The sequence below is a fragment of the Phyllobates terribilis genome, unplaced genomic scaffold (genome assembly GCF_046119375.1).
Source record: "Phyllobates terribilis strain yellow unplaced genomic scaffold, ASM4611937v1 Scaffold_2__4_contigs__length_985480577, whole genome shotgun sequence".
NCBI lineage: Eukaryota > Metazoa > Chordata > Amphibia > Anura > Dendrobatidae > Phyllobates > Phyllobates terribilis.
In genome coordinates, this window is record NW_027362762.1 from 858,717,090 (window position 1) to 858,730,900 (window position 13,811).

The following is a 13,811-nucleotide window of genomic DNA, read 5'->3' on the forward strand; positions in this document are numbered from 1 at the left end:
CTGACATACTGATCAAACACTGATGACACTCAAATCATTTTTTTAGGAGGTAGGTGAATAATCATAGACATCTAAATCAGGCCAAAAACAGTGTTACAAAAATAAAAGTTAAATCAATGAGAAAAGCTGGCAAAAAAATAGATTATAAACATTTAATTTAGTGCAAATTTACAGAGCACACATTGCTTTGAAAAGACATGTGTAACACTCTGAGGTCCCCAAGGACTGTATCCAGTTCCTATCAAGCTCTTTAACGCAAACACAGTTTAAGACCTCATTCACATGTCTGTGTTTAAACATATACATGAAATAATGGTACTGGTCTCATCAGTGTTTTGGTACAGTGTGTCATCGGTGTACACTCCGTGTCTGTTTTTACCATTAGTGTCTCATTAGTGGTTTTCATGGATGGATAAGTTACAAAGGTTCTTCTATCCCTAGCAATACTAAATATGGACAACACACCAATGGCACTTGGATGCCATCCGAGTGCTGTACGTGTTTTTCACTGACCCATAGACTTGTATAGGCACTTTTAATCTGTGATACTGGAAAAAAACCCAGATGTGGCTCTGTGAGGTTTTCAGAGACATGGTCCGTGAAAAAACATGGACACGTGAGCAGCCCCATAAATTATAATGGGTACGTGTTCTATGTGAGAAAAAAATTGAATGAACACGTGAGTGTTACACAGAAGTATGAATGAGGTCTTAATAATATCAAAGTCACCTGAACATATAGGACTATGGGTATTTGATGGTAACTGTTCTTCACTGCTGTTCTTAACACACTCATCTATATCAGTGTTTTGTCTTTTTCACCCCATTTCTAATATTAAAGCTGTAACGTTATCTCACTAAACAGATTCACCCCATAATGGTTATGCTACATTCCCTGCCTCAGCTTTTACACAGGCTATGATAGGCTGTGCTATTCTATGTGATGGTTACATGGCATTATTGGGATGCTCGTAATTACAGCTCACCAAATCGCAAATTGTTCAAATTCGCTGAGTCCAGCAAATTGAAAGGGAACCTGTCACGTCATTTCAAGTATCTACACTGTCCCCAGTGCGGTGTTAGTGATGGAATGGGCATCACTAACACATTATTTTCATTAAAAACAGGGCTGTAATGATGTTCAAAAAGCACTTTATATTCTTATATCGTACCTGCTCATTTAGTCACAGGGGTGTGCTTCATTTTGTGTTCAGTCACAGGAGTCACCGGCACTCAATTTGATTGATTTCCCTGGTTGCGCCAACGGCAGTAGAATCCCGCGCTTGCGCAGTGTGTAGCCGGCCGCGCTTGCAGCGTCGATCGTGCAACTGCCCGCTTGACACTGCGCAAGTGCAGCTCCAAGCGCCACACTGAGCACAAAATGAAGCACACCCCTATGATCAAACGAGCAGGTACGATATAACTAAATAAAGTGCTTTTTGCACATGATTAGACAGCTGTTTTTAATGAAAATAACGTGTTAGTGATGTACATTACATCACTAACAATGCACTGGGGACAGTTTAGATGCTTGAAATGACGTGACAGGTTCCCTTTACCAACATTTGAAACAAATTCAATTAGCTCATCTCTAATATACATGATATTATGCTTCATTTACGCCGCACTGCTCTTACCATGACCGCTGTGTAACGCATCTCTAGGGAAAAATGGTGTTCTGATCAAAAGCCACGACATCCAGCCCAGGACACTGCAGTAAGAATTCCCAGTATCCAGTGCCCTGGACAAACAGCCGACAAAGGAGGAATAAGCAAAGCGCTGCAAGGAGTGCGGTCAACGCTCATCACACATGTAAAGGTGTTCACCAGCAGGTCGGGAGGGCTCTTTATTCTCTCACTGTAGGGGAATATTTGGTGTAAATCATTATTCCACCACTAGCAGACACTTACCTTATGAAGGCAGATTAGGACAAGTGTTATATATGTAAGCCTGTATTACAGATGCAAGTCCCAGCCCGACCACGGGATCTATGAAGCTGCCAGTTTGGGACCTTGGAGCTGCGGTTTGGCCAGAACTTGTATCTGTAAGAAGCCTCATACACAATAGACGGCAGTCAGCCGAACAATGATTTGGCCAATTGTGAACTTAGGTCAGGTGGCTGGGCACTGCAAACATAAGGCTGGGGCCGCAAGGAAAGTTGTGTCAGGGAACCAAAAATATTTACCGTATTTTTCGGACTATAAGACGCACTTTTTTCCGCCGAAATTTTGGAGGAAAATGGGGGGGTGCATCTTATAGTCCGAATGTTGGGGCGGGGTGTATATTTATGTGTGGTGTGGGGGGAGCAGTATCGGTGGAGGAGCGGGGCACAGGAGGCAGCAGCCGCCCACTGTCCCCGCTGCTAAAGAAAATGAATATTCACTGCCCATAGGGCGTGGGTAGCACTGAATATTCATGCTCCTTAATAGCGGTATACAGTGTAGCCGCACTGCGGCTGCTGCCAGCTATCTCCTGTGCACGCTGTTAAAAGGCAAGAATATTCAACCTCTCTCCACGCTCATGGGCGTGGGGAGGGAGTGAATATTCATGCCCTTTAATGAGCGGGCACAGGAGATAGACGGCAGCAGCAGCCGCAGCGCGGCTACACTGTGTGCCAGCTATGAAGGAGCATGAAGTCACTGCTTCCCGCGCACAGAGTGCTGGCGTGGGGAGCAGTGACTTCTGGCAGCTGATCTCTCCTTGTGAGCAGCACATGGCAGTGACGTCATGCGCGGCTCACATGGAGAGATCAGTGCAGGCAGACCGGACGCAGCGCTGGAGGAGAGAAGAAAGGTGAGTAGCAGTGTTTATTTATTTTTAATGTGCAGCATGATGGGTATAAGGGGTGCCACGCATACCAGGACAGGGATTAGGGGTGCCACGCATACCAGGACAGGGATTAGGGGTGCCACGCATACCAGGACAGGGATTAGGGGTGCCACGCATACCAGGACAGGGATTAGGGGTGCCACGCATACCAGGACAGGGATTAGGGGTGCCACGCATACCAGGACAGGGATTAGGGGTGCCACGCATACCAGAATGGAGGGATGCCAGGCATACAAGGATGGGGACCACGTATAATGGAAGGGGGGCGGCATATATACCAGGGATATTGTCAGAGTTGGGGGACATTACCCCTATACCAGTGTCAGAGGACCCCCTACCCATTAAAAGTGCATCATGACCACATTTTTTGCTTACATTTTTATTTTTCTCCTCTAAAATCTAGGTGCGTCTTATGGTCCGGTGCGTCTTATAGTCCGAAAAAAATACGGTAATTATATTTTGCTGAAGCACAACTATTTTAAAACTGTGATTTTACTGTAAAAAAAAACAAAAAAAAAAACTCAGCCAAATCTAAGTTGCATGTTATGTGCAATCAACTCTATTGTAAATCACATTTGCAACCGCGTGTAATTGTCAGTCGTAGTGAGACACCATAGGAAATCAGATACAATTTAATGCAACAAGTGCAATCCTGATATTGCTGTGGAGCGTAAGGCCAGGATTACACAGCGACATGTCACAGACATTGAGATCGCTGGGTCACATTGCAACATCGCACTTAATCAACTATGGTGTCGGAATGAGACATAAAGCTGAAAAAGAGCTGAAATGATGGATCAGGGCCTATGGCCATGGAGACATCAAACTGACACATTGCAGCACAGGCTGTAATGATTTCCTATGGTGTAATGTTGCGATCTGTCTACAACTTAGCTGTTTTTACTTCCAGCAAAATCACAGCTCTAAAATAATGGCAGACAAGTGATGTTCGGATGTTGTTGACGCACAACTATTCTGAGAATTGCTGGTATGAGACACGTCAAAATGTAAGAAGGCGCAAGGGCAAAAGTGGGTGCGCGGGGGGGGGGGGACGCGGACCATGGTGAGGGGCGGGGGACACAGGCGCGGGGCAGGGGGTGGTGGCGCAGGTCAGGGGGTGGGTGGGGGATGCGCAGGCCAGGAAAGAGGAAACGCGGGAGCAGGGCGCGTGGGGATGTGACGCGGGGCAGAGGGGGGGGGCAATGCGGACGCAGGTTGACGCGGGAGGTGATGTCGGTGCAAGGCAGGGGGGTGTCACAAGGGCAAGGGAGGAGGTGACACGGGCGCTGGGCAGGAGGTGACGTGGGCACAGGGTGATGTGGTCACGGTGCAGAAGCGGGGGGAGACGCGGGCACGGAGCGGGAAAGACGCGGGCGCAGGGCAGAAGCGGGCACGGGGCACGAGGAGACGTGGGGCGGGGGGGACACGCAGGCGCGCGGCAGGAAGGAGGAGACGCGGGCGCAGGGCAGGAAGGGGGAGATGCGGGCGCATGCAAGACGGGGGGGCGTCACGGGGTCGAGGCAGGAGGTGACATGGGCGCTGGGCAGGGGGGGTGACACGGGCGCAGGACAGGCGTTAATGCGGGGCGCAGAGCAGGAGGGGCAACGAGGGCGCAGGGCAGGGGATGATGCGGGCGCTGGGCCAGGTGAGCAAAGCGGGCAGAGAGTGATGTGGGCGCAGGGCAGGCGGTGACGAGGGCAGAGGGTGATGTGGGCGCTGGGCAGGCAGTGATGTGGCCACAGGGTGATGTGGGCGCTGGGCAGGCAGTGATGTGGCCACAGGGTGATGTGGGCGCTGGGCAGGCAGTGATGTGGCCACAGGGTGATGTGGGCGCTGGGCAGGCAGTGATGTGGCCACAGGGTGATGTGGGCGCTGGGCAGGCAGTGATGTGGCCACAGGGTGATGTGGGCGCTGGGCAGGCAGTGATGTGGGCACAGGGTGATGTGGGCGCTGGGCAGGCAGTGATGTGGGCACAGGGTGATGCGGGTGCAGGGCAGGCGGTGATGTGGGCACAGGGTGATGTGGGTGCAGAGCAGGGGGAGATGTGGGCACAGGGCAGGCGGTGATGCGGGCGCAGGGTGATGTGGGTGCAGGGCAGGGGGTGACGAGGGCAGCGGGTGATGTGGGCACAGGGTGATGCGGGCACAGGGTGATGCGGGCACAGGGTGATGCGGGGTGCAGGGCAGGCGGTGATGCGGGCGCAGGGTGATGTGGGTGCAGGGCAGGCGGTGACGAGGGCAGCGGGTGATGTGGGCGCAGGGTGATGCGGGCACAGGGTGATGTGGGTGCAGGGCAGGCGGTGACGAGGGCAGCGGGTGATGTGGGCACAGGGTGATGCGGGCACAGGGTGATGTGGGTGCAGGGCAGGCGGTGAGGAGGGCAGGGGGAGATGTGGGCGCTGGGCAGGGGGTGATGTGGGCACTGGGAAGCGGTGACGAGGGCAGAGGGTGATGTGGGGGCAGGGCAGGGGGTGATGTGGGCACTGGGAAGCGGTGACGAGGGCAGAGGGTGATGCGGGTGCAGGGCAGAGGGTGATGTGGGCGCTGGGCAGGGGATGATGCGGGCACGGGGCACTCACAGCTCCGGCTGACACCAGTGGTAAGTTCAGGGCACACAGCAGCTCCAGCACCTGCGGGCTGGGCACAGAGAAGGAGAAGAGGATCTGCAGGCGCTGGCAGCTGCAGCCGTCCTCCAGGCTCCGGAGCAGGTGCAGCAGCTCCTTCCTGCGGTGCGGGGACGTCTCCGGGTCACAGAACCTGTGCACGTCTGCAGGCAGCTGCTGCATCTTCCACACGTGCAGCTGGTGATCCAGGTTCTGTCCCTTGTGCCTCCTCTGCTCCATCGTGTCCCACTGCAGCTCGGGCGACACTGCCGCAGCCATACCAGAGCCGCCCGCCCTGCGACTGGGAGAGATCGGCGCAAATTCAAAGTGGCGCCTCTCACTGACAGCAGAGGAAGAGGAAGACGAGCGAGAGGCCGGGACAGCAGGCGGCCTGTGCTCCACTGCCACCTGCTGGACGTCGCTGGAACTGCACGGTGGACATTGTGACTCGTCCTTGTATCACAGGGAGCAACAGTGATAGGTCTTACAAGTCAGGAAGGAGTTAATTCCCACCCGTGACTGCACTGCAAAAATGGCTGTGGACCATCTAGGTTTTTTTTTATATATCTGCCTTTTATTAAACCCAACTCTCCAACACTGGCAGTGACTCAAAGTAAAAAAATGGGTCTATCCTCCGCGATTTCAGGGTACAAGCCGCCCAGAAATCAATTCCATAAGTGACGTGTAGTAAACAAGGGGTTAAACTAATGCTATAGAAATGATGTAATAAAATAACGATTGGCTGCATTTTTCATGAATTTGGGAGTGGTAAACGCACCGTGTCTGTGTGCAAACCTGTGTGAACAGACCCTTAGACAGTTTCATCATGTGAGATGCAAGTTGTTCCTTTAAAGGGGATGTTCTCCACTGGGGACAATTTCTTTTCATTTAAATGCATGTATTTGAGGCTAAAAATAATTTTTGCAGTTGAGTTTCATTAAAAATGTTGTACATTTTGACTTTTACAGTCTTTGTGTTTCCCTGGGCACAGTGGCATAGCTACAGGGGGGCAGAGGCAGCCGGGGGCCCACCTGGAGCAATCGTCACACTTAACTGTATCAACCTGCACAGCAATGGTCTCCCGACTCTACCGCTCTCTATCCTGTAGTCCACGGGTCGCTCTAGGCTTGCAGTCTACAGAACAGCAGGTGCATGCACAGAGACGTCAGAGTCCTGGCGTGATCACATCACCATGTCACACCATTGCGCCGAGACACGTTAAGTGATTATATAGCAGTTAATTTATGACTCAATACTTGTAGGGGGCCATAATACTGGCGGGGTCATCCTACTGTGTGGGAGGCTATGGGGACATCATATTATGGGTAGGGGACTATGCAGGTATCATTCTGTGTGTGAGGACATCATACTGTGTGGGGGCCATCAGGGCCACCATCAGGGCATTACTGCCCTTACTGGGGTATGGGGCGCAGTGAGCAGTAGGTGGCCAGTTCCGGGCCCTATCTGTTCACCGGGCCTCAGTGGCACAATCCTGCCGCCTCAGTAACTGGACGCACGTTCAGTTAATATCTGCTGGCATGTGGGAAGCTGCACGGCAATAGTTAAAAGCTGCCAGCCAATAATAGGCCGGCAGCTGACATCATTGTCATGCACCGACACATCCACTCCTCAAATGTATGAGGGAGAGCCGGGCCCCGCTGTACCGCCACCAGGTAAGGAGAAACTTTTTTTTTTTTACTTTTTTTTTTAAACTGAAAGTGGCAAGCCGCAATATGGGGACAGATGGGGCAGGATCATGCGAAACAAAACATAGGGATGGGGTCTATCCAAAAATGAGAAGAGACCCTGAATTTATTTCTTAAGCTTAGGCTTTCACATTACAAATTGCCCATAGAACGCAGGGCCGTATTTGGCATTCATGCTGCCCTAGGCACTTTAAGTGGTCATGCCCCATTCTTGTAAGTCAGAATAAAAGTGCCCATACCGCTTAGTTGGTTGTTAAGGCCCCTATACACATTTGACTATCGTCGATTGAATCCGCCGATATTGATGGATTCGGTGATAGTCTAATGTGTATGGGACACCTGATAAATATTGTCTGGAAAGATAAGGGTCCAAGATGTCCAATTTCGGACTGTAGATACTTTTGTTCCTTTAAGAGATGTCTTATACAGAACACAGTGGCTCCTGTGTATGGGAGAGTCAGCTGTCAAAAATGTATTGGGATCTTCAGTCAAACACTTGTTTTGCTAACTCATATGGCCTCTTTCAGATATTTCTAGTTCCAATTCTTGTGTTGTACATGTGTGCAACACTAACACTTGACCCTATAATGATATATTTTCATGTTTAACAAATTAAGGATTACTACATCTACATTACTATATCACCAGACCCATCATCAGAACATGAATACAGCACCAGAATCATCATCTGTGCATTAGTACATTAATACAGCACAAGAACCATCATCAGTACATGAATGCACTACCAGAACCATCATCAATATATGAATACACCACCAGAACAGCTATTAGCATATAAATATATTACCAGAACCACCATCAGTACATGAATACACTACCAGAACCATCATCAGTACATGAATACACTACCAGAACCATCATCAGTATATGAATACACCACCAGAACCACCATCAGTACAAAAATACAGCACAAGAACCATCATCAGTACAAGAATACAGTACCAGAAACATCATCAGTATATGAATACACTACCAAAACCATCATCAGTATATGAATACACCACCAGAACAACCATTTGTATATGAATACATTACCAGAATCACCATCAGTATATGAATGCATCACAAGAACCACCATCATTACATTAATATGGTAGCATAGCTGTCATCAGTATATGAATACAGCACCAGAACCATCATCAGTACTTGAATACAGCAACAATATACAATACGGCAGCAATATCATGCGATATACAATCTATATATAAATGCTATTGCATGACATGAACCTGCAACTCCCTGTATTACCTTAAAGAAGCACTCTCATTAAAAAATGTTATGGCCTAAACCTGTGTGAATGTATATGTAGTGTAGTGTAGGTATATTAATATACTTACTGATTGCTGTCTTCTCTGGTGTCCAGCGCCACTCTGGTCCTCTTCAGAAATATGCAACAAGGAGTTCTGACAGTCTAGGTCACGGAAGTAAAGAACTGGAAGTGACTTTTCCAATGCAAGTCTATGGAGTGAGAGAACGAGGCTTTTACAGTGTAAGCCTATGGTGCATCAAAGCGAAGCTCCATAGACTAACATCGTAATAGCGACCTCCTGCTCACGCATAGAACCCTGTATGATCCGGAGAGTTGGAACTTCAGTCGGGTGACTCAGAAGAGGACGGGAATAGTGCTAGTCACTGGAGACGACAGCGATCGGTGAGTATATTAAAACACCTACACTTCACTACATAAACATTCACATAGCATTAGTCCCTAAAATTTTAATGGGAGTGCCCCTTTAACAATTGGAAGGAGATGATGGGAGTTGTTGTTACCAGCCATAATCAAACTGCTGACCACACAGAAACCACAGTACTGATTAGACACAGGCAGTAGCACCTATAAACAATTAAAGAGCAACTTAACTTTTGGTATTTAGGCCATTTAATTCTTAGCAGATCGGTGGTCTCTGGGTCTCTGGGTTCTGTGACCTCCACAGATAACACAAAAGACCTCTTAAAAGTGGAGATAGGAGCCTATGACTTTCTACTACATCTGTACTTTGTTGTGTGCTCTCCTGTCTCCTAAGCTGCACACTTCTAAGCGGTATTTTGAGTGATCAGTGGGGGTCTCAAGAAGATCTGCTCAGAACTAAAGGAACTAAAGCATATTAAAAAAAATCTTCCAAAAGTTTAGTTACTCTTTATGTTCACACGTTGAGTATTTTACATCATCATTTGTAAGCCAAAATCAGGACTGGAACAATTACAGGAAAAGTATAATAGAAACACGTCACCATTTCTGCACTTTTCACCCACTCCTTGTTTTGGCTTACAAATACTGATGTAAAATACTGACCAAATACTCAACATGTGAACATGGCCTAAGATGTATTTATACTGGTGCCATTAATCAGCAACTATTAATACTGCCCCAATACCAGTGGCGTACTGCCAATGGCGACAGGCCACGCGACAGCTATGGGGCCCGTTAGCCGGGGGAGGCCCGGTGTCAGCGCCTGCACCGTATACCCCCCGCATCAGGCCCCCGCCGTTCCTGCATCGGGCCTCCACATCGACTGACCCCCACTCTGCATCGGGCCCCCCCTTCTCTGGTCAGTCAGATGCCGATACAGTTGAAAGCAATGAAGGAGGAGGCAGCGTCATGTGACACTCCCTTTCCCATTGTGGCGCTCCTGAGGGTTCAGTTGCCACAGAGGTACTGCACCTCACCCAGAGGTGTGGTGTCTTCTCTCAGGTAAGGAGGGAGTGCTGCCCGGAACCCCAACACCCACATTCAACACTACACTGCTCCAGGCCGGCTGGAAAAGCAAGATGCACTGTGTCTCCTGCTGAGCCCTGTCCCTGGATGGAGTGGGGGGAACCAAAGAGAGGGGGAACCAGTAGTGGGTGTAGGTGGAGGACGTAGGGTAGGGGAGCACCATTGTAGGAGGTATTTAAAGGGAAGCCATCTTAGGGTGGCTAGTCAGTGAGTGAGGACAGTCAGTGAGTAGGAGGGGAGCAGAGTCTCTTCAGGAGCTCTGCTCCACAAGTGGGGCCTAGTAACAGAGGCCCAGGAGGGGAGCAGAGGAGAAAGGCTCAGTTTTACAGAAGGGATCCCAGGGGGTACGGTGAGTGCGGGGCGGCACCCGTACGCAGTCTCACCCTAGTCACCGTGAAGGGCATCAAGCAGGTCCGGGAACTCCAGGTTGCCCAGAGGGACTTCAGAGCACCCGATCAGGACTGTGTGTGGGAAGCGCAGGGCAGGAGGGGGAAGACCCAGCGTGAGAAGTCGGTCTAGTAGGAACATAAAGAAAGTGGGGTTCCGTCAAGCGCTCCTGATATATTTGAGAAAGTGCTGAACCCCTGGTCTGGTGAACGCAGAGCGACGCAGAGACTGACACCCGTACAGTGTACCTGAGAACCTTGAACAAGAACTGTGAGTAAAACTCGGATGACTGCACTGCACTGCCTTTGTTAGTTATTTCCGCTGCGCCATCTCTCCTGTATCACAAGTCCCAGCCTCACCACCATCTGCACCTACACTGCCCCGGAGGCCTGCTCCGCCTGTGGGGAGCAGGAACATCCCAGCTGCCATCCCATCACAACCGGAGGTCTGCAGCAGCGCCAGTAACCATTACCGGAAACCACAGGTGTCGTCATGAGACAAACTGTACACTAAAACCCCTTTTTAAAGAGAGACCCAGAGTACGGGCCCGGGTGCCGACTGCCGTGACCTCCTAAACAAGGTAAAAGGCCGGGGTACCGAGTCCCCTATATTCCCCCTGGGTGACACACCATCCTTCCTCCTGTGCATCTGACGCAGCGGTGTGATGATGCGCCACGCTGTGTCAGACAGTGGAGCTGGCAGCTGCTGAGGTGATGAGAGGAGACGCGCTGCAGAGACTGGAGCGGCGGGGGAGTGAGGAGCGGTAAGTATGTATTTTTTTTTTAAATCAGTTAGTACTGATAATACTGGATGACTGGGGGCTGCATTTTACCCTATTAGGGGGGCTGCATTTTACCCTATGGGGGAGCTGCATTTTAACCCTTGGGGGGGGCTGCATTTTACCTTATTGGAGGGCTACATTTTACTCTATTGGGGGGGCTACATTTAATTTATGGTGCGGATGCAATTACCTTATGGGGGCCACATTTTTACCCTATGGTGGGGGCTGCATTTTTACCCTATTGGGGGAGCTACATTTTACCCTATGGTGAGGCTGCAATTACCCTATGGCTGGCTGCATTTTAACCTACGGGGGGCTGCATTTTAACCTATGGGGGGCTGCATTTTACCCTATGTTGGGGGGCTGTATTCTATTCTTTTGTGGGGGCTGCATTTTACCCTGTGAGGGGCTGCATTATACTGCGTGGGGGACCATGGGGGGTACATTACACTGCGTGCAGGACCATGGCGAGTGCATTATACTATGTGGAGGACCATGGGGAGTGCATTATACTGTGTGCAGTACCATGGGGAGTGCACTATACTGTGTGGAGAGCCATGGGGAGTGTCTTATACTGTGTGGAGGACCATGGGGAGTGCATTATATTGTGTGGAGGACCATTGCGAGTGAAATATACAGTGTGGAGGACCATGGTGAGTGCATTAGACTGTATGCAGGACCATGGTGAGTGCGCTATACTGTATGGAGGTCCATGGGGAGTGTCTTATACTGTGTGGTGGACCATGAGGAGTCCATTATACTATGTGGAGGTCCATGGGGAGTGTCTTATACTGTGTGGAGGACCATGGGGAGTGTCTTATACTGTGTGGAGGACCATGGGGAGTGTCTTATACTGTGTGGAGGACATTGGGGAATGTCTTATACTGTGTGGAGGACCATGGGGAGTGTCTTATACTATGTGGAGGACCATGGGGAGTGTCTTATACTGTGTGGAGGACCATTGAGAGTGTCTTATACTGTGTGGAGGACCAAGTGGAGTGTCTTATACTGTGTGGAGGACCATGGCGAGTGTCTTAAACTGTATGGAGGACCATGGCGAGTGTCTTATACTGTATGGAGGACCATGGCGAGTGCATTATACTGTGTGGAGGACCATGGCGAGTGCATTATACTCTGTGGAGTGTGAAGGTTTGTGTGGGGGCCATTATACTGTATGTAGGGCCATTATACTGAATAGAGAGCTGTGTGGGGGTCACAGTTGGGGGATCATACTGTGTTGGGGTCACCATAATTTTCTGGGGGAGTTGAGGTGGGGTACAGTAGGGTCATCATACTGTGCATGTGGAGGGTAATGTGGAGGAATTCACCATGGGGGTATCATACTGTGTCTGGGGGGCACTTTTGTTGGCATCATATTTTATGGGCAATGAAAGAGGAATCTAGGACTTCAGCAGGAGGAAAATTACTATGTAAAGGCTGGAAAGTTGTGAGATCTGCTCTTCTGTAAACTCAACAATTATTTACCTATTATTTTTTTGGGGGCCCAATTAGAGCTTCTGCTATGGGGCCCCATGATTCCTATGTACGCCCCTGCCCCATACTATTCCCAGATTTGAATAAGTAACTGGTGTTTTTAAGGGGTTTAATGACTTTGAGACACTGATCTCACACCACCATTACACAGATAGTGTTGCCCCAAATCAAATTCCAATCATTTCAGCATTGCCCAAATGGTTTCTGAGTATCAGAACTGGTATCAGAATGGGCAAATAGCCAATTCTCCTAGATTTGAATAAGTAACTGGTGGTTTTAAAGGGTTAAATGACCTTGGGCCACTGGTCTTACAGCACCAGCACAAAACAGGAAGATCCACATCAAAATCAGTTTTTCCCAGGCTGACGGAGTGGCTACTGGTTACTGATCAAATAAACTGGCATCAAAGTGAGCAAATTACAACTTTGTACTGATTTGAATAAGTTACTGGTTTGTTTTAAGGGTAAAAGGGCTTGTCCGATCTTAAAGGGGTATTCCCATCTCCAAGATCCTATCTCAATATGTAGTACTGTATTTTTCAGACTATAAGACACACTTTTTTCCTCCAAAATTTTGGTGTAAAGTGGGGGATGCGTCTTAGGCTAAGTGCCCACGATGCAAAAATTCTCCGGATTTTTCCTGAGCGTTTCCGCATCTCCCTGGCAGAAAAACGCATGTGGATTGTACATGCATTTTTCCTGCCAGGGACAAGCGTATGTGTGGCGCCCCTGAGGGTTCGGTCGCCACAGAGGTACTGCATCTCACCCAGAGGTGTGGTATCTCACTCTCAGGTAAGGAAGGAGTACAGTTCAGGACCCTAACACCTGCATCCAACACACACCACTCCAAGCCAGCAGGAGGGGCAAGATGCCTCCCACATACTTGCTGAGCCCCTTTCCTGGCTGGAGTGGGGGGAACCTAGCTGGTAAGGGGAACTAACTCACCCCCTGGGCAGTGGGGTACTCGGAGCCAGGCAACAGGAGACGATGGGGGTAGTGGTGGCAACCCGGTTCCGTGGCTCAGGGTGGTCAGACCAATGGCAGTCTGCTATGTGCTGTTCATGTTGTCCGACTACGCCACCCGTGGATTGCGGTTATTATGAACCGCCGCTGCAAGGTAATCCCCTGAGGCTGATGGTGTACGCAGCTGAGGTTGTTTAACTCCCCACAGGAAGAGTGTAGCCCCAGGGTTGTGCAATGGATGATGGGGGTGATGGTGCAGGGAGTCCCAGTACCGGTAGTGCTGGAGAAGCGAGAAAGTACACAGACAACGTACT